The sequence below is a fragment of the Ochotona curzoniae genome, unplaced genomic scaffold, assembly GCF_017591425.1.
Source record: "Ochotona curzoniae isolate NIBS_2020 unplaced genomic scaffold, NIBS_Ocur_1.0 contig_2754, whole genome shotgun sequence".
Classification (NCBI taxonomy): Eukaryota; Metazoa; Chordata; class Mammalia; order Lagomorpha; family Ochotonidae; genus Ochotona; species Ochotona curzoniae.
This window is the reverse complement of record NW_024465582.1, coordinates 16,631,392-16,654,004: the sequence shown is the minus strand read 5'-3', so window position 1 is coordinate 16,654,004 and position 22,613 is coordinate 16,631,392. Positions and strand designations below refer to the sequence as shown.

The 22,613-nt window shown below is 39.9% G+C and overlaps 1 protein-coding gene across 3 annotated transcripts in view; it reads right to left on the bottom strand.

Annotated features, from left to right (window-relative positions):
• NIPBL (NIPBL cohesin loading factor) overlaps positions 1–22,385 on the bottom strand; it is a 156,787-nt gene extending 134,402 nt beyond the window's left edge. For all 3 annotated transcript variants that reach the window (XM_040977470.1, XM_040977471.1, XM_040977472.1), the window contains exon 1: positions 22,305–22,385. The gene's annotated coding sequence lies outside the window, so the exon portion shown is untranslated. The remainder of the gene's footprint in view (positions 1–22,304) is intronic.
• Positions 22,386–22,613: the final 228 nt, after the last annotated feature.

The window sequence follows — 22,613 nt, the reverse complement described above, 5'->3', positions numbered from 1 at the left end:
GGATCCCATGTGGGTGCTAGTTCTAATCCTGGCAGCCCCTCTTTCCATTCAGCTCCCTACTTGTGGCCTGGGAAAGCAGTCAAGGATGGCCAAAAGCCTTGGGACCCTGCATCCACATGGGAGACCCTGAAGAAGCTCCTGGCTCCTGGCTTTGGACTGGCTCAACTCCAACCACTGCAGATGCTTGGTGAGTGAACCACTGTAGGGAAGATCTTCCTCTCTGTCTCTCCTCCTATTTGTATGTCTGCCTTTCCAATAAAAATAAATAAATCTTAAAAAAAAAAAAAAAGCTTTGTTTTGAAAATCAGAATTAGAGATCTTTCATTTGCTTGTTCACTATGGAATAGAAAGCAATGGCTAATGCTGGATGAGGCTGAACAAGGAGACAGGCATTTCATCTCAGACTCCCACCAGAGTGCAGAAACTCGGGTATTTTGGCCATTGTCTGCTACTTTCCCAGGTGCATTAGCAGGAAGTTCAACTGGAAGTGGATGCTGGCTTTGCAGAAAGGAGCTTTACCTGCTATGACACAATCCTGGCGTCTCAGCTGATTGTTGACAAACACGCCAAGAACATTTAAAGGGGAAAGAAGGTTTTTCAACATATGGTAGGGTCAAAGATGCAGACAGAATAATGAAGCTAGCTCTCTACCTAATACAAAAAATTAACATGAAATGGATCAGAGACTTTATATTAAGAAACAGAACTAAACACATATGGAACTTGGCAAAACCATGGATTACAGTGGTTTCTTAGATACGATATCTAACATTCAACAACCACAGAGCGGTGGGGGTGGGGAAGATAAAATAAAAACGTACAAGCTTTGAGGGACATTATCTAGAAAATTAAAAAAAAAAAAAACAGAATGGGAGAAAGGCGGTTTGCAAATATTTTCTGATAGAGAACTTGTATCCATAATATTTTTAAAAACGGGTAAAGTCAGATAACAAGTAATGACACAGATGTGGACAACTGGAACTCTTCCATACTGTTGCCTGAATATAAAATGGTGTAGACCCAAGAGTTTAACATAAAACTGAAAAATTCTGCTATGTATGTACCTAGAACTGAAAACTTGTACACACAAGAACTTGCACATGTTTAATAATAGCATTATTCATAACTAAGGTGAAAACAATTCAAACATCCATCAAATGATAAAACAAAATTTGGCTAGTCAATGAATATTATCCACTTTTTAGTATTATTTTATTTTTATTGGAAAGTCAGACATACAGAGAGGAGGAGAGGCAGAGAGGAAGATCTTCCATCCACTGACTCACTCCCTAAGCATCTGCAACAGCTGGAGCAGTGCCAATCCAAAGCCAGGAGCCAGGTGGCCCTCTCAGGGTCTACCTTGCAGGTGCAGGATCCCAAGGCTTTGGGCTGCCCTCCACTGCTTTCCCAGGCCACAAGCAGGGAGCTGGATGGGAAGTGGGGTTTCTGGGATTAGAACAGCACCCATATGGGATCCTGGAGAGTGCAAGCTGAGGATTCTGGCTGCTAGGCTACCATGCGGAGCCCTGGTGTCTGGTATCTTAGAGACCCTCCAGAATATCCCATGGGAAAGGATGACTCCTGCTTACTGAAAAACATTTAATTGTATACTTTGAAAGAGGGAATCTTAAAAAAAAAATGATTTTTATTTATTTGAAAATAGAGTTATACAGACAAAGCGAGAGACAGAAGTTGGTCGTTCATCCCCTGATCTACTCCCTAACAGCTGGAAGCTGTGCCAGGTTGAAGCCGGGAGCCTGAAGATTCTTCTAGTTGTCCCAAGTGAGTACAGGGTCCCAAGCACTTGAGCAATCCTCCACTACCTTCCCAAGCCATTAGCAGGAAAACGGACAGAATTGGCACAGCCAAGTCTCAAACCAGTACCTTAACCTGCTATACTACAATGGCAGTCTCCTTCAGAGGGAATCTTAAAGTTCATCAGAACTTCTTCAAACTAGTATTCGTGAGCTACATCAGTTGTTGGCAAACATTTGCTCAAGAGTCCAATCCAGCCACAACACTTATTGATCACTTTCACAGGCAGATGATGCCTGCAAAGAGTTTATAGTCCAATCAAGACAGGACAAATAAGACAAAAACGAAACCAAATAGACTAATAATTTGATATAGGATGAGGAAGATAGGCAAGTCAGCATATAACTTACGTAAGTACCTACTCAAAGACACTTACAGAACAAAAAAAAATATGGACTGAAACAGAAGAGGTAGGGAATGGAATTAAAAACAAAACAGAAGTGATTCTAACATGCCACTTCCTTCCAATGAAAAAGCTTGAGAACTGTGACACCAAGAGGTTATACGGACTTGGGTATAAAAAAAAAAAAAAAAACAAGGGGATAACATTTTGATTAAAAGGTCTGGGACAAGGCACAAGTCTAGAATTAAGACATCTTTGTTCCACTTTGGATTACTTGGGTTTCATTCCCAGGTCTGGCTCTTCACTCCTGCTTTCTGCCAAAACAAATCCTTTGGGGCAGCAGCATTGGCTCAAGTAAATGGGACCCTCCTACGCACCAGGGCAGCATGGATTGCATTCCCAGCTTCTGGCTCTGGCATGACACAGGCCCAGCTGTCGCAGGTATTTGGGGAGTGATTCAGTGGGTGGGAAGATCACTCCCTCTCTCTCTCAGGACATCAATATTTAAAACATAAAAATTAAAAGGTGCTGAGAAGGACAAAAAATGAGCCATCAAACATAGTGGTATATTTGCCTAATTGATATATGACCATATAATTAAGATATCTAACATGAGTAAAATCAAGTATCTCATATAAGTTATTACTTGGGATACTTGGTCTGTAGTACACATCTAAATTATATTATGAAAATGAACTTAAAATATTTTAATATCAATGAAAGTTGAGTTATTTGCCAACCAAACAAAGTTGAGCTGATCTGGTAACTTTTTCTTTCTTACCAAATTTCTTTATTTCTAATAATACATTAGAAATGCCAAAATCAGCACAGCTAGTTTTCATTAGAAAATATATTTAGGGCCTGGTGTAATACCATAGCGGCTAAAGTCCTCGCCTTGAACACGCTGGGATCCCATATGGGTGCTGGTTCTAATCCCAGCAGTCCTGCTTCCCATCCAACTCCCTGCCTGTTACCTGGGAAAGCAGATGAGGACGGCCCAAAGCCTTGGAGACCCAGAAGCTGCTCCTGGTTCCTGGCTTTGGATTGGCTCAGTTCTGGCCATTGCAGCCACTTGGGGAGTGAACTCTGTTTCTCCTCCTCTCTGTATATCTGCCTTTCCAATAAAAATTAATAAATCTTAAAAAAAAAAAAAGAAAATACATTTGAAAAGGATTCTTTCTCATCAAATCACAATCACAAGGTTATCTATAAAGTAAAAAGTTTATAGATTTACTGTAAAAAGTTTGAGGATTTACCGTATGTACATATCTCAGTTTCTTTTTTTTTTAAGATTCATTTATTTGAAACGCGAAGTGACAGGAGAGGCAGAAGAGACAAAAAGAGATCATCATCTGCTGCTTCACTCTTCAAATAATTACAATGGCCGGGCAAGCCCAGGCCAAGCTAGGAGCCAGAACTCAAAGAAAATGTTCCTCAATCTGGGAAACAGGGATTCAAGTATCTGAGCCTTTCCAGGCACATCAGCAAGGAGCGGATCGGAAGTAGAGTAGCTTGGACTCAAGTGCTCATAAGGGATGTCAGCATCACAGGCAGTGGATAAGACATCCACTTCTACATGTTACTGTATTATAAAGTATATCTAACACACTGCACTCAACTTGGTTTTTGGGTAAACTCTTTAGACAGACACCTTCAGGAACAGATCAGCTTGCACTTTTTCATTTTGTTCCACACACTGCTACTCAGTTGTGCTTGATCTTGCTTCCATTTTCCTATCGGTTTCATTTTTTGCAAATTCATTTACACAATCTGCTACCCTAAATTCTTTTCTCAATTCTACTATGTCCTCTACATATCCAGCACCTCACTCTCCATTCTTCAGAACTAAACACATCACACCATTTCATATTTATTTTTAATCCTAATTCATTAATAATTCTGTTCACACGATTCTCTGCTCCTTTATAACTCACAATATTTTTATACAGAAGAATAAACAAAGGATTCTTTTAGGCAAATATATAAAATTCAGAGGGAAGCTGAAGAGATAGTCCTGGCATCAAATGCCTGGTATTCATTGCTAAACATATAACAGATATTCAAATAATTCTTGATGAATTCTTGAAAAACCTAACTGCTAAAAAGAAAACTTACAAGCTTATCTTGCACCTCTTCAGCCAAACAAAGCCCATTTGCTTCAATGTACTTAGATTTTAGGAAAACACTAATTTTCTTTTTTTTTTTTTTATTTTATTTTTTTTTTTTAAGATTTATTTTTATTATTTTTTTCATTGGAAAGGCGGATATACAGAGAGGAGAGACAGAGAGGAAGATCTTCCGTCCGATGATTCACTCCCCAAGTGAGCGCAACGGGCCGATACTATGCCGATCCGAAGCCAGGAGCCTCTTCCGGGTCTCCCACGCGGGCGCAGGTTCCCAAAGCTTTGGGCCGTCCTCTGCTGCTTTCCCAGGCCACAGGCAGGGAGCTGGAAGGGAAGCGGGGCTGCCGGGATTAGAACCGGCGCCCATATGGGATCCCGGGCGTGCAAGGTGAGGACCTTTAACCACTTGCGCCACCGCGCCGGGCCCGGAAAACACTAATTTTCATTTTGACCATATCACCTGGTCAATAGCTTTTTTATTAATTTCTTTGAATGCTTTAAAATTATTACACATTTAACACGTAAAAAACAATTTACTCACTTACTGAAAGGCAGAAAGAGAGAGAGACAGACAGGTTTACTCTCCAAATGCCACAACAGTCAGGGATGGAGCAGGCAGAAGATGGGAGCTAGGACCTTCATCCAGGTTTCCCACTTGAGTGGCAAGAATCCAACTAATAGGGCCATTTTCTGTTGCCTTTCAGACACATTAGCAGGAAGCAAGATTGGAATGGGAGTGGGGAGCCACACTTGATTCCAGCTATCTTGATTTGGTATATATGGGTATTCCTAAGGGTGGCTTAACCCACTAAAACACAACACCCACTCCTAACATGTTTGAAAGATCTGGCATTTTTACTATTTTTAAAGTAAATCTTTAATTATATTTGTAAGGTTAGCATCCCTTCTCATGAAAAAAGTAACAGCTCTCATCATATCTCTGATTATAACTGAATATGTAGTCTGGCATTAAGGCTGAAGCAAACATGTACTTTAAGATATAATACAGCCCTGAACAAAACATGGGGGAAACAGTCTTATTATCTTCTGGTAATTTAAACCCTTAAGGAAAAACAAAAACAAAACACTTGAGATCTATCATACAATTTCTAACCCCTGAGACTGGAAATCTTTTCTAGGTCAGCCTTGAAAGTAATCTTCAAATAATCATTAAGATATACAACAGTCTGACTACTAAAAATTTCAACATTCTTTTTTTCAAAATATGAAAAATGTTAGACTTATTCACAGGCAGTCAAATGGAACTATTTATATGCCATCCTCTAATGCTCAGTTAAAAAACTAGTACTCAAAACTGTTTCTTCATTTTCATTCTCCACTGCCCAATCTACCTCTACAGACTCATTAAACTGTAGCCAGGTTAACTCTTTAATTTCTGTTACAGGTTTCCTTCTCTACATTTGGTTTTCTTCACTGAGGAACTGATCAACTCCTATGTCTCCTTAATCTCCTTTTACTGCCTACTGTACAATTTTTGAAAAAAATTTTAAATATACTTCATTACTAAATAATTTCCTGGTTTTCCACTGCCTTTACAATACAAAATTGTCAGTATAGCATACATATATTCCTCCATAGTCTGCTTTCTCAAGCCTATGCTGTAGGTTTAAGCTATCTTCAGTTTTCAAAATCAAAGAAGTTCAGCTAACGGGCTTCAAAATACACGTAAGAACCCTTCTCGGCAAGCGTTTCTGACTTTTCCCTTGCCACACCAGTCTAAATTAGGTGGCACTACCCCCGCAGGACTGCTAAGCCGCCCTGTTTATTCTGATCCACAGCACTTGGAGACTATAACATGATCTCTGTTTACCTGTCCATCTATAACCTTTCTTAGACTTGATGAGTAGGCTTTAGTCTTTTCATTTCACCATTCCAAAAGACATAGGAACTATTCACTATTTAATGAACAAGGGAATGAAACTGAGATGTCCACATCACACACCAGATATTCTGCATTTCAAATATTATGACTATGCAGTAAGTCCTACCTAGAAACTGATCTTTTTTTATTTTTTGCAAGTATGCTCCTATCTAGAATCTCTATCATCTTCTGTAGAAGATTCCTTAAACCTTCAACATTCCAAATCAGAGCACTCGCACTGTTTTGATCTCAGCTACTCCACCCAGAGGTTCAGCTTCCTGCCAAGGTGCCTAGGAAGGCAGCGGAAGACAACCGAAGTGGTTGGGGTCCTGCCACCTTGTGGGACACCAGGGTGAAGCTCCTGGCTCTGCTTTATGTTGGCCCAACCCTGTCTGTTGCAGCCATTTAGGTTGTGAATGAACAAATGGAAGATTTCTTCTTCTATATTTTTCAGTCATTTTGCCTTCTAAACAAATAAATAAATAAATCTCAAAAAGAAAAAAAGATCAGAAGCCTTAAAACCATTTGACAATTAGGTGGTAACACAGCTAGGTAACATCTGATTCTGAACATCCCTAGGGCAGCTACAAGTTTATTATAAATCATAAACCATTTTAAATTCCAACTTGTTCCCCCCACCTCATTTGGATACCAAGGACAGTGCAAAATCCCTCTGATATACACTAGGAACAACGAGAAATCGGAAAAAAATTGAAGAACAAAGAGAAAATGCTTTCCTTTTCCAGTTGATACTTCTCAATTCCCAATCCATACATCTAGATTATGCAGATAATTTTAGGTTTTGTTGCTTGGCAGTGAGTGTAAAGCTCAGAAGTAGAATAGAGTAAGAAAGGTAAGAAAAACTAAAGACATTTTGGGCCCGGCGCAGTAGCCTAGTGGCCAAAGTCCTCTCCTTGTACAAGCTGGGATCCCATATGGGAGCCAGTTCTAATCCCGGCAACCCTGCTTCACATCCAGTTCCCTGCCTGTGGCCTGGGAAAGCAGTCAAGGACGGCCCAAAGCTTTGGGACCCTGCACCAGCACGGAAGGCCCAGAGGAACCTCCTGGCTCCTGACTTTGGATCGGCTTGGCTCCGGTCACTGCGTCCACTTGGGCAGTGAATCAGCAGATGGAAGATCTTCCTCTCTATGTATCTGACTTTGCAATAAAAATAAATAAATCTTTAAACAAAGAAAAAACAAAAAACAACTCAAGACATTTCTAAGTACAGCGCTTTCTCTTATCAACTAAGCAGGCCTGACTGACCAAACACAAATAGTTAACTAAATTACAGTAATTTCTTGTCAGTCTGTGGTACATTTTCTGGGCTTCACGATTCCTTTCCCACGTGAAACTTATCCACTATTTAGTGGCCTCATTCATTCTTCCCGCGCTCCACTTAGTCCTACACTCCAAAACTAAAATATATTCAAATACATTTATTCAACAAATGTTTGATGAGTGCTTAGTAAGCTGCCAGAAGGATCTAAAGACTGTCAGACTCCCTCAGCTTGTGTGAATTGTTTTGGGATTGATATCATTTACTCCAAGATACGGTAATATATAATTTCTTCAGTTGTGAACTTTAATGATGAAAGTGCTTCCTTAGCCCTTCACAGAGTTGATACCTCCAGGTTCCAGCATCCCATATGGGTGCCAATTCATGCCCTGGCTGCTCCACTTCCCAAGCAGCTTCCTGCTTCTGACCTGGGAAATCAGTGGAGGATGACCCAAAGCCATCCTTTGGACCCTGCACCAGCAAGGGAGATCCACCCAGAAGAAGGTCCTGGCTTCAGACTGGCTCAGCTCTGACCAGGGGATGGAAGACCTGGCTGTAAAGATCTCTGTAAATCTGCCTGTCCAATAAAATAAATCAATCTTCTAAAAAAGCCACAAAAGATGTCTTTCACAAAAAGAAATACTCAGGATTATTTAAACCATAATATAAGGAGACCTTTTGTTCAAATTGGGATATGGAGTGGTTTACTTCTAAAGAAGAAAAAACACCAGATTATAAAAAATGTTGAGCAATTACTTCTAAATTCATAAACAATACAGTCACAACATATTTGACTGTTAGTAATAAAAATCTTTGCATACCTAGCAACTGGACAGTATCACATCCTATTATAGCTACACTTCAGGTTTTCTATTGTCAGCAATACTTTTCTTGTTATATTCCCAGTTTCGTTCCTACTCAAAATCCAGCTCCTGGATATATAAACACACAGCACTGAAATGAATGAACACACAACAGAATGCAGTGCGCTTAAAGGAAGATAAAGAAAGATAAAGTCTGAGTCAAAGTGTTCTAGCTGATACAGGGTTGTAAGTCAAAAGACTCAGATTTTAGATAAAACAAAAATGTGTACAGAAGACAGTCACATTTAACTCATGAACTGTGAATGTTATTGAAGATTACATCTAAATTTTAAGCAAAGAAGTAACGCATAACAATACTAAATACATATTTTTTTTTTACAATTAATTGCCTCCACATATTTCTTAAATGCCAGTGTTGCTCAATGTGGTGAACTATATGTTCAGGCCCACTCTCAGAATAAAAAAACATTGAAGAAAGACTAAATTCAAGTGATATCCAGTGAGCTGCTACAAATGTCAGATCTAGGTGATGAACTTGATCATGGATTATCTCATTTCTAGTTTGCAATTTGGGCAACTGTGTTAGTGGCGCAAATATTAACCTAAGAATAGCTCTCCTTCTTTTCTGGTGATGCAGGCTGTTGAGGATAGGGAAAGATTTGACGGATGAGTTCAGACTGATATCCATCTGAAACTCTAGGATTTGTGGGACCACTAGGAGCTGCATGGCAGACAGCAGGATGTAACTCAGGAAAAAATGCATTTCAGGGACATATCTGGGGGTCATCAGCATACTCATCCAGGTAATATGTAACAAATCATGTGAAGAAATGAGAACAGAAAAAGAATAGAGAGCTGAGGTTTTAAGTTCTTATTATTTTTACTCCTTTTTCAGGCTTTATGTGCTACATGCTCAAAATATGCAATATTACCTATTTTACTTACAGTGAGAGAAAGGGGAAGATCTATTTCACCTGTCTGGCAAAACATTACCTTAACAGCATTTACTAATACAAATAAATGCCATTTAGTAAAAACAGCAATGCACTCAGCTAAATCCTTGCCTTGCATCTGCCAGAATCCTATGTAGATACCAATTTGTATTCCTGCTTCCCCACTTCCCATCCAGCTCCCTGCCTGAGGCCTGGGAAAGCAGTTGGGGAAGGCCCAAAGCCTTGGGATTCTGCACCCATGTGGGAGACCTGGAAGAGGCTCCTGGCTCCTGGCTTCGAACTGGCTCATCAGCTCTGGCCGTTGAGGCCATCTGGCAAGTGAATCAGCGGACGGAAGATCTTTCTGTCACTCCTTTTTCTCCATAAATCAGACTTTCCAATAAAAATCTTAAAAACATTTAAAGAAGAGAGAGAGATTTTTATTTTCTGGAGCCAATACAATGGTTCAACTGGGTAATCCTCTCCCATGCAGCGCCAATATGTCCTGGCTACTCTGCTTCCTATCCAGTTCCCTGCTTATGGCCTGGGAAAGGAGCAGAGGATGGTCCACATGGGAAACTCAGAAGGGGAACCTGGCTCCTGGTTGCAGATTGGTTCAGCTATGCTGTTGCTACCATTTGGGGAATGAATCATAAGTCGGACAATCTCTGTCTCTATCTCTCCTCTCTGTAAATCTGCCTTCCTAATAAAAATAAATCTTAAAAAAAGAAAAAGCAAGAAACAATCATTCTGTCAGGAGCTGGAGCTTGTTACAAAGGGACACAAAAAACCACTTTGTGGGGTAATGGAACCATCATGACTGTAGTGATAGTTGTTGCAAGACTATGTTTATCAAAACCCATCAAACCATACACGTAATGAATTTTACTGTGTAAATTATACCTTAATAAAAACGACTTAAATTTTTTAGATAATTCAGTTGTCAGATCACTACTTTGGTTGAATAGCATTTTTAATGTGCTATAATGTATTTCTGATTATAGCTCATTTATCTGCACCAAATAAATAAAAAGTCAGCAAATAAAATTAAAACCATACTAAATCTATTTACAGATTAAAAGAAGAAAGCACTTTGATATCTATCCTCTTGTAATAAACCCTACTGTTACTACCAATTACATTAATCAAGGAACCAGGACAAAAATCCCTTTCTATATTTCATAATTCCTGTCAGCAACTAAAAAGGAAGTTTCATTTTCTTCTTTTTTATACTCAAGTTACTTGTATGCTGTTACTAACACACACAGGTAAATAAAATGTTCTTACTCCAAAAGCAAAACACCTCAAGGATGTAACCATAGCCACGAAAATCACAATTTAAAATTAATAGATATATGTTTATCACTCACTAATCCTGGATTTAGAGATACATCTTTATGAAATATAAAACCTATAAAGATGAAAATAAGAGTTCCATGCCCTCACAGGGGCAAATGATTTGGTGGACAGACATAGCACTAATTTATTTTATCAAAAAATAATACATATTGCAGAAATGCTAGAAAATTCATAGAAAAACTTCTACTGGGGGAATAAATGGTCATGAAAAGCAATTCTAATATTCAAGCTAATGTTGTGAAAACCAAAGCATGTCTACAGAAGAAAGGCAGAAACATTTTACACATTTACAGTGCATGTCAATGGTGCACAGCAGCAATATTTTGAACTTAGGAAGATCTCTGATTGAGGCCTTTCAAATTGCTCCAAGTTTCATCAAGAGAAAGTATGCATTATAAAATCTTCCATATTAACAACAACCAATCAATACCTGTATTATTTAATTCACTACGTAAAACCTACTGGAAGATAAAGGAACGGACAATGACAAAGATAGGGAAATATATATAAGAGAAAGAAAAAATAAAAAAATTAGTAGAGTTGAACAAAAACTCTCTCATTCACATCTTTCAGGACAACTTAAAGGTAGGTTAGAATAACCTGTTTTCAAAGGGAAAAGGATGCCAAAGTAGTTATTAGGCCATTACATTTTGCCTTTCATTTTTGTAATCTTCTGAGGCATAAGTAGAACTTAAGAGAAAAAATTATTTTCCATGCATTAACTATTTAAGAATAGCATTAATAATAATACCATTAGTTATTATTTAAATTCATGTAAAATGTTAATCTGCCCATTGCCAAAGAAAAACTAAATTACATACAACCAATGCTCACATGATGAATTTTTCAAAAGGCACAGAGTGCAGCAGCAAACACCCGAGCCATCATCTCTGCCTGCCAGGCCTGTTACCACGAGGACGCTGAGATGAAACGAGGACTCACATATAACTTACAAGGTACGTCTCAAAAATTAGTTACTCCTCTCTAAGGTATTGAAGATTTCTCTGCACACCTCTCCTAAAACTGTTTTGCACCTCAATTGTTAACATATATCTACTTAGAGTTATAAGCTGGATTAGACTATCCTAAAATTCGCCAAGTAAAAATTATGCTTCAATACTATAAACTGCTAAATATTAAAATGAAAATAGACACGAGACAGCTGAATAGTACCCTATAACCATTTTAAGGTGTATAGCAGCCGGTTGTGTATAAACTAAAATTGAAATGTCAATGAAGTAGTCACAGGGTGTGATTTAAGAACTTGCATTTTCTAACATATTGGTCACTCAATACCATGTCAATTAACTCCATAATGTTGTAAATTGTTGTTGATGCTATGTTGTGACTTTTCATTGAATAGGATGATATTCTGCCAGCTCTACTTTCAGATCAGGAATGGTGTCCCAATGAAACTGTTGAATTTATTTGGTCAATAAGATGCTGGATTCTATGCATGGTACATGCTTGCAACGAAGGAACCATGAGTGGAATTGAACTGTACTATTGCAGCAATGTGGAAGAATCCATCATGGGGGGAGGGTATGGGATGGGGATGAAGGAATCCCAGAGCCTATGAAACCATGTCATAAAATGAAATCAAATAAACAAAAAAAAAAAAAAAGGAGGAACAGTGAACAGGCGCTGGGCCACAGGGTGTGGACACGTCAAGAGCTGCTCAGCACTGTGCTGTGCCACCTCAAAACCAAACGGTCAATTTCTTTATCTGAAAATTGGCAACCCATATTCCTCTCAGGTATAAATAAATAAAAGTATGTTTAAAAATTCTAAGATTTGAGCCAGGAGTGGACGAAGCCCAGTGACTAAAGTCCTCACGTTGCATGCACTGGGATCTCAAGTGGGGGCCGGTTTTGTATTCCAGTGGCCTACTTCCCTTCCAGCTCCCTGCTTGTGGGCTGGGAAAGCAGTTAAAGATGGCCGGAAGCCTTAGAACCCTGCACTGCGTGGGAGACCCAGAAGCCCTGTGCTCCAGGCTTCAGATTGGCTCAACTCCAGCAGTTGTGGCCACCTGGGGAGTAAATCAGCAGACAGAAGATCTTCTCTCTCTTTTCTCTCTGTATAGCTGGTCTTTCCAATAAAAATAAATAAATCTTTTTTAAAAAATGAACTCTGGGCCTGGTGGCGTGGCCTAGTGGCTAAAGTCCTCACCTTGAATGCGCTGGGATCCCATATGGGCGCTGGTTCTAATCCCAGCAGCTCTACTTCCCATCCAGCTCCCTGCTCGTGGCCTGCGAAAGCAGTCCCAATGCTTTGGGACCCTGCACCTGTGTGGAAGACTCGGAAGGGAGTTCCTGGTTCCTGGCTTCAGATTGGCGCAGCACCCACCGGCCACTGCGGTCACTTGGGGAGTGAATTATCGGAAGGAAGATCTTCCTCTCTGTCTTTCCTCTTCTCTGTATATCTGACTTTGTAATAAAAAATAAAATAAATCTTTAAAAAAAAAAAAACAGGCTGATGGGGGTGAGGGGCTTGTATTGTGGCACAGTGGGTTAAGGTCACTTATGATGCCAGCATCCCACATTGCAAGCTGGTTTTTCAGTTCTTGTTCTTCTGCTTCCAATCCAGCTTACTACTAATGCACTTTACAAGGCAGCAGATGATGGCTAAAGTACTTCCTCTTTATCTCTCCTCCTCTCTGTATATCTGACTTTGTAATAAAAATAAATAAATCTTTTAAAAAATGAACTCTGTAGTCAAAAGTGGTTTTAGGGAATAAGTGGAATGGAACAGAAGATGGGAATATACAGAAAAGTAGAGAGCATGAACCATGTCCTTCACATTTTGCTTATGTTCATGTGGCATACACAGTGTTTTACGAGACTGAATAGGCTGAATATGAGTGTTTTGTTATTCTCTGAAATTTCAGGCCTTGGCCACTACCCTAACAGCAGTCAGGGCCCATTATCCTGGAGGAAGGAATGCTGAGGAGTTAAATGGGATAGTAAGCAGTTAGGATCTCTGGTCCCTGGTGAAGCTATCTTTGCATAATATAAAATTCTGCTTCTCCCCATTTCTTGACCTTCTTAGGGTACATTATCCCTAACTTCATCCCTCAGTCCTAGTTTACAAAACAGAGAAGGGGGATTTGTAGGACAATGGATTGGGTATACAAAACAAAGAAAGAAAAATAAAATAAAAAACAAACAAGCAAAAACCCCTAAGATACCTCCAGGCAAGGGTGAAGAGGCAATTGATGGGTTCAGTAGACAGGTTTGGGGAATGCCCAAAGACTCAAGTCAACTCCCACCTGTTGATATATAAATTCCTCAAACCCTCCTCCCTGGTGCCGATATTTAAAAAGTCTAATGTTGTTAATAAACTTCAGCTACTGCCCATCAAAAAAAAAAAAAAATTAAGAAGGCACGTGACCTTAAATGTGTTATGCTTAACAAAAGGGAATCCAGCACTCTAAAATTGTGAGAGAGCACATTGTATACAAAATCATGTGTGGCCGGTGCCGCACAGTACTCCATGCGGCACGGTAGGCTAGGCTTCAACCTATGGCACAGCATCCCATATGGGTGCCAGTTTGGATCCTGGCTGCCTCATTTCCCATCCAACTCCACTTACGGCCTCGGAAAGCAAGAGAGGATGGCTCAAGTCCTTGGGCTGTTGTACCAGGCGGGAAACCTGGAAGAAGCTCTAGGCTCGTAGAATCAGCAAAGCTCTGGTCCTTGCAGTCCTTTGGAGAGTGAACTAGTGGACAGAAGCTCTCTCTTTGTCCTCTCTGTAAATCTGGCTTCCAAATAAAAATAAATCTTTTTTTTTTTAAGTATAAAACAGCATAGTAATAAATCATGATGTTAACTTCATCAGGGTTTTATGCAAAAATTTTTTTTTCCTTTTTGCCAAAGAGCAAATAATATGCCAAAGAAAAAGTTAAAGGAGTTTTGTATATCTCAGATGACGTTATACACGTAAAAGGTGGCAAAGCAATTTACCTACATGAATTATTTTGGAAGGTTAATATATTCTTGGAAGCCTAAAAAGAATATTTTTTATGAAAAGTAACTGAAGAGTCACAATAAAGTCCAGAAAATAAAATGCCTTGTCAGATATTTTCTAAAGCTATCTATTCAATAAGCACTTCTTCTTAATAAAATCCACCATACTTATATGTAAAAAAAAAAAATCACTATTCTACCTAAAAGCCTGTTTCTGTACACAGATTTTGTGTATCACAGTGATTTATTTTTTAAAAGATTATAATCAAACATCAAATCCACTGCAGCTGAACAAAACAGGTTATTATTAATCTTTAAGTCCTCTGGAGGGGATGGGCATCTGGTGCAATGGTTAAGACACCACTTAGGACACTAGCAGCCCATACGGTAATGTCTGGATTTGACTCCTGGCTCTTGATTCTGGTTCCCAGCTTAACACAAACCCTGGGACACACCATAATGGCTCAACTAGTTGGGTCCCTGACATCCATGTAAGAGGCATGGATGAGTTCTTTTCCTTGAGTACATTTGTGGTCTCTCATACAAAATAAGTAAATAATTTATCTTGATATACCTTTATAATATACATAAGATTAACTGTGTATTACATAACAAAGTCTATCCTTTTCATCAAAAACCATTTTGGGCCTGGCGCAGTAGCCTAGTGCCTACAGTCGAACATGCTGGGATCCCACATGGGCGCTAGTTTTAACCCTGGTAGGCCCCATTTCCCATCCAGCTCCCTGCTTGTGGCCTGGGAAAGCAGTAGAGGACAGCCCAAAACCTTGGGACCCTGCACCCATGTGGGAGGCCCAGAAGAGCTCCTGGCTCCTAGCGTTGGATTGGTGCAGCTCTGGACGTTTGGGGAGTGCTTCAACGGTAGGAAGATCTTCCTCCCTGTCTCTCTTCCTATATGTATATCTGAATTTCCAATAACAATAAAATAAATCTTTTTTTTTAAAGCCTGTGTTATATAAAACTTGAAGAGGAAGAACGGTAAGAATGAAAGAACAGGGGTTTCAGAATTCAACATACTCAGGTTTAAAGCCTACACCTGCTAGATTCACCAAGGCAAGTTTACTACATGTGATGAACATCAACTAATTTCCATTAGTAAAACATGTACATTACCAATAACTTAGCTGGGCAGTTGGGAGATTCAAATCAAACAATGCAGCACGGTTAAGGCTGATTGACAATCAAGCATCAACTTTAGATCCTTTCTCCACTTTCTTGCATTCTAGCTGTGTGACCTTGAGCTGGTCATTCAATCATTTTACACCTTAGTTTTTCACATAACCAAACTCAAACTATACCCTAAGGAACTGAGAAACTTCATAGAAGGTTGCCAGCATGGTATCCGACACTTACAAACCACCCAATAATATCCACAGCAAAAACGGCAGAATGCCTTACACACACAAATTATTTTTCTGATCTCAGTTTCAAATTACTTTAATTGCATCTAAAACTCAAACTCATTCCTAAAACAAAGATTCACAATGAAGGAGAACAGAAAAACATTTTTAAAGTTACCTTGTCACCAGAATTCTGCTATGGTTTATGCAGTGGCAACAGGTACGGTATAAAGGCACACCGTCCAGGTAGATGACTTCGAAAATACCAACACTGTAAACTGACACTAGCAGTCATATTAACTTAGAGATTCATCCAGTTATACTACAATTGCTCATGTGCATTTCAATGAATGAAAATCCCTCTCCAAAACCCAGTTGCCCCTTTCTAAAAATAGATGCTTTAGGGTCAGCATCTTGCTGCAGTGGTTAAGCCATTCCACTGCATCCCAAACTGGAGTGCCTGCTCAAGTCCTAATTGCTTAGCTTTGATCCAGTTTCCTTCAAATGCCTCCTGGAAAGCAGCAAGCAGAAGATGGTCCAGATACCGGGGTTCCGCCACCTATGTGGGAGACCGGATGGAATCCTGGTTCGTGGCTTTGACCTTACCCAGACGTGGCTGCTGTGGGCATGTGAGGGAGTGAACCAGCGAATGAAAGCTCTGTCCCTCCCACTCCATCTGACTTTCAAATAAGTTAATCTTAAAAAAAAAAAAAAAAACCTTTGGCAGGTTCAACCCAATATAAAAAAAACTCTAGAAAAATTCACAAACTGCCCAACAAAACTGAAATATAACAGTAAAGATCTACTGGACTTAAAATGTTATATACACATACAGACAGAACAAAAAGTTGGTGACACAATGAAATTAAAAGATAAATTTATTGTGGTGCAAACACTAAAATCCGTTCAATTTTTTTCATAATATGCCTATCTTACAAACTCTCTGAAGTATCCTTGTATGGTACGATTTCTAGTCTAGCTTCTTTGCCTGAGGTATACTGTTTCTTTGATGACATGACTTGTAAGTACTGACTCAACTAGGCAGAAGAAAATGTTATGACTATATTGAAACTAAAAATGTAGTACCCTAAATCTTTAATAAACATAAATCATATTAATCATTTACTAATTATAAGATCAAGGTCAATTTTCTAAACTTTTCCAGCTTCAATTTCTCCATTAACAACAACAACAACAAAAAACCTTGTGGGTAATAATTGCTTCTACTTCACAGACTTGTCAAGAAATATGAAATGAGGGCCTGGCACGGTGGCCTGGCGGCTAAAGTCCTTGCCTTGAGCACGCTGGGATTTCATTTGGGTGCTAGTTCTGATCCTGGCAGCTCTACTTCCCATTCAGCTACCTGCAGTCAGTCGAGGACAGGCCAGAGCCTTGGGACCCTGCACTCGCATGAAAGACCCGATGAGCTCCTAGCTCCTGGTTTCGGATCAGCACAGCACTGGCCACTGCGGTCACTTGGGGAGTGAATCATTGGATGGAGGATCTTCCTCTCCGTCTCTCCTCATCTCTATATATCTGGCTTTGCAATGAAGAGAAATATGAAATGATATACTACTCTGAGGACATACTTAACATAATCCCTGGCAATAGTAAGATCTCCAAGTCTCATATACTGAAATCTTACGCTTTATCAAGAAATATTCTCTAATAACATTTTGAGAATAGAAAGGAATATTTCTTAACACATAACACAAAGTGACAAAACTAAACTAATTAAAATTGACTTCAAAACTTCCCCCAAAACAAAATGCCAGATAACAAAACTAGCTAAAACTCACTCTTCTTTCTTACTTTGGTAAAATTTTCTGAGCAAATAAAATATCATTTAAGTGAAAATAACTACTTTAAGAGATATGGCATCTAAAACTGACTTTATATCAACTAGAACCCTAAAATTCCACTTCAGTTTTTCAAAGATTCAATTATTTGAAAATCAAAATGACAGAGGGAGACAAACAACAACCAGTCATCTGCTGGTTCCTTCTCCAAATGGTGGCAACAGCCAGGATGGACCTGGCAGAAGTCAAGACCCGAGAACTCTGGTACCATTTCCCACCTGGGTGGCATGAGCTCAAGCCCTTGGACCACCACAGGCTGCTTTGTGAGGCACATCAGCAGGAAGATAGAAAGGAAGCAGAGCAGCACAGCTACTCCGATATGCGAGGCCAGCATCACCATCATGGTTGCTGAACCCATACACTAACACTAGAACCTCTAGTAGTTCTTCAAAATACAATTTAAAAACTCAAACACTTCAGCAGGTATTATATTCTGCACTACAAAAACAGTGAAATTCACTTACATCCCTTAAAAAGGACATATGAAAATAAAAGCACATATGAAAATAAAAGCAATCATTCAAATACCACATACACAGAATTTTTCATGTAGAATTACTATTTGCAATTTAGTGAAATATAAACAAAAAACAGATATAACCTCTCTTTGGAGGGAGGAAGTAAAGGAAAAAAAAGAAACACTTTGAACTCAGACCACTGAAAAACTCATAAGTGGTATTAGTGTCAGCCCTGAGCAATACTTTAAGACCAAAGCTAAGACATTTCTTAAAACAACACAGTCTAATAAAAACTAATAAGTGTCAGGGAATCCCATACTCTTCAAATGACTCACTGCATGAATCTACATAAATCACGTGGTCTGTTTCAAGCTTTTTATCAGAAAAAAAGAAAAAATTTTTCTAGACACTTCACTCTCAGAAATATGAGATTCATATTCAATGGACTCATATCACCTTGAAAAAGGACCAATTTTAAATACAAATAAAAATGCAACTGCTGAAAATAGGAAAAACTGCATAAAAAGTATATTTTTAAAGGCTGTAATAATCATAAACTTTCAAAAAAAGTCAACATGGTATGCACAGGACATTAAAATAAGTATCTTCAAACCAGTTATCAAGCTTTTCATAAAGGTTGCTAGTCAAAAGTTTCCTGTTTGCTTTATAAAGAAAAATGTGATAAGCAGAATTAAAACTGTGGAAAAAATTATCCTAAATCAAACACTTCATGTAAAAATGAAATATTAATGTGAAATTTAAAAATCTCTTACAAATTACACTTTTCCTAATAAGCAACAGAAAGTTAAATGAAACTATGAAATTCAAACTCTCAGGTTTTACGCATGCTTGCATTACTGCATCTTAAAGAAGGTAAAAATACCACAATAGGGTATGCCAAAATCTAAGACAGCAGAGTTCAAATGTTTCTATGACAGCTTGATGACACATTGGTGCCAAAAATTTAAAAATGAAATTAGTTAGGGAGACTTAGGAACTAAATATTGGAGCTGGGCAGTTCAGTTCTAAATAAAGAAAATTTTATATTTGAAGTGGTAATAGCCTTGAACTTTTTTAAATTTAATAATCACCATTTTGCAGAGTCAAAATGGTTTATTATCAGAGTAAGAACTTTCACTTTTCATCTCTGAAGAGAATCTCAAATAGACAACCTTACTTCAGATACAACCTTTTTGTTTCTAAAGGTGGACATCTGTAAAATGATCTGCAACACACGGGCTCAAAAAATGCTCTCAGATAGGTTTAGCAAACAAAATTTTAAGGGCTTTGACGAGAAGACATCCTATAGATGTTTTTCAAAAAACTAAAAATAATTATTTAGCTTCGATTTACTAGACTTTATTTACTTTAAAACTGTCTTCAAATAAGACAAGTCATTGGCACCTCCCCAGATTCAAGAGAAACAATAAGCCTCCACTACACTCTAGCGCTGTTGAAAATTTCCTTCAAATATATTAGGAAATGTTTCTCCAAATAACCTAACCAGAATGATAAGATTGCTAGAACAATTAATGGCTGCCTCCATTTATTTATTTATCTTTTTATTTTAATGTAATGCTCGAATGGCTACTGATATATAAATTTCCCAGTCAACAGAGGGGACTATCCTAGTTAGAGAAATACTAATTATTCTGTTCAACTAAGTTATTAAAAATTTAAAGTTCAAGTTCTGGCTTTACTTGAGTGTCACAAAATGTTTCCTCCTTTTAAAATAATAGCTTTATAAATGGCATGAATCAGAAAAAAAACTACTTTCCAAAGGTACCTTAAACAAATGTTTATGCTATCTTAACGAAAGACATCATGCAACCTACATCTCTCAGAAATTACTAAGTATACAGAATTGGGGAAATAAGATGAAAAGAACTAATTAATCTACTTCCAAAGTCTCAAGAAAATCAATCATGCAAACCAGTATCTAACATATTGATTCAAACGACTGCATAAGATCCATCACTATAAAACTCTAAAAATAAGTTGTTTCTGCTGATGAAAATTAAGAACTTTCCTGTTACCCTTTGTAGAAATACGCCTAACCCTTGACACACGTCCCAGTATTTTAATTAAATAAAAGTCATAAAGGCAATCATAGGAACAGGAGGTCCTTTGAAACGTTTATGATGAACACCTTACCCGCCCCACCCCAAGTGCCCCAAACCAAACCCTGGGCTTTCTTACAGCGTGAGGGGTCCCTCCCCTCAGCACTCCCTCCCTGGCATGCCCCCCACCCGCAGCAGGCCTGAGGCCCCACAGCAAACAGTGTCTAACAGGAGCAGGCAGCACAAAGACAGGAATGGGAGATTAGTGGGAGGGAGGGAGGCCGGGATTGGGGCTCAGCAGGAGCTTCAGGCTTTTTAAAATTCAAACTGCTTCCTGACCAATACAAATCACGGACACGCTACTGACTACTACACGGATTTATAGCATTAAAAACATGCCTAGTACGTGACAGCTATATTAACTTCACTCTTTTAAACATTTATCCGTATGTTTGCGGGAAATGTGGGCCAATCTATTATAAAGAGGATGCTAAACTCAAAAAAATAATCTCCACAAAAGTTACTTAGTGTACATGACAATAATAATTTAATAAGACACAAAGAATTCGGGCCATTGTAACACTCCCCAGTAAAACAGGGACTTTGCTGAGAAGCGTTGCTTCATTTTAACCAAGGAAAAGTTTTTCCTTCAGACACTCTGAAAACAAAGTATCAAAATGGCCCAACCCAGGTACCTTGATTTTTCGACATAATTTGTATGACTGAGGACTTTGAAATTGGTGCTTTCCCCCTTACACTGACCAATACGACCAACGTCTGGACAAACAGGCTCGAAAACACTTAAGCTGGGTGAACTACAACTTGTTAAGATAGCACTGATCTTTTTCTCCAGCATTTTACAGCTACGTTTGACCTATTAAAATGACACCTCTCTCATTACACAGTCAAACATCATGGCACAAACAGCCAATGACAATCCTGGGACCTCAAGAAGATGTGCCCTGACTTGTGAGGATGGCACCTTCTACATGTACAAGGTTTGTGAACTTCCCGAGGGTTTAGAGTGAAACTTTTCATTTCTGCCCCCTTTTAGAGAAAACTGGCTGTGCCCCATCCCAGCACCATTCTCCGAACATTTAAAATTCTTTATAGGCTCGTACACGTTTGGGTCAGGAAGTACCTGAGTGTTTTACGTACAGCCGTTTAAAACTGTCCTTACATAACGCATACAAAATATAAAGTGGCGGAGTAAACCTGTCAAGAACTTTACACTTGTCTTTGAATAAAAAGTCCATGTGCAACACACACACACACACACACACTGTCAAAGAACATAAAAGCTCTAAGCGGGGAGGGGGGGCAAGCGGTGTGCAGTGTACCATCCCCTGCGATTTTTTTTTTCTGTTAAATATTCATGTGGACGATTTAATTCCTTCAAAAAAAGAAAAACGAGTCTTTCTGAACTTTCCAACGTCCACACCAAGTTTTACAAAGAGAAAAAAAGAATCAGCCCCGGATCCGTGTCTGAGTATTTACATTTGTCTCACTAACTGAAACTACTTCCTCCCTTCGTGGGGTCACAGGGGGAAGAACGGGGAGGGGGGGGTTGTTTGTTTCACCGGGACGTTTCCCCACTCCCAGACCGGGAAAGTTGTAAATATGGGGACGACGGGGCACATTCGCTGTTAGTTGTATTGTTTCCGCCTCCTCGCTTAGCTACGGCTCCTCTCCCGGGCGAGGCCTGTCACCGAGCAGCAGCAAGTCGCTCCGCTCAGCCCGGAGCTCTCCTAATCCCCGAGCTCAAGTAGATTCCGCTGGCCCGCGGCCTGCACTCTCCGCCGGGCCTACGCCTCCCCGGCCGCCCCGGCAGGAGCCCAGTCCCCGCCACCGGAGCCGGCCGGGGAGCGGGGCTACCCAACCACCGCCACCCAGGGCGGCTGCCACCGGAGAGGAGCCAACTCCAGAGACTCGCCGCCAGTGGAAGAGACCTGGGGCCGCTGAGGAAACGGCGGGGAGGGGAGCGAGGAGGAGAGACGCTGAGGACCTGGCGCCGCCGCCGCCGCCGAAAGAAAGAGCAGGAATTTACCTGGGCGAATCGGCGTCTGAATCCGAGGGGAGGCCGAGGCCGCTGTGGCGAGAGACTATAATCCGGGCCGGGAGGAGGGGGGGTGGCTACGGCTCCTCTTCCGTCTCCTCAGTGCGGGGAACATGTAGAGCCGGGGGGAGACCAGCCGAGAAGACAAATCGCTGCTTCTTCTTCCTCCTCCTCCTCCTTCTCCCACATAGAAACACTCACAAACACCCGACCGGGGGGCCCCGAGCTACCGGGGGGGCATCGCCGCGGGCCCGGGAACCAATCCTCCTGGCGGCGGGGGCGTCCCTCCCTGCGGCTTGG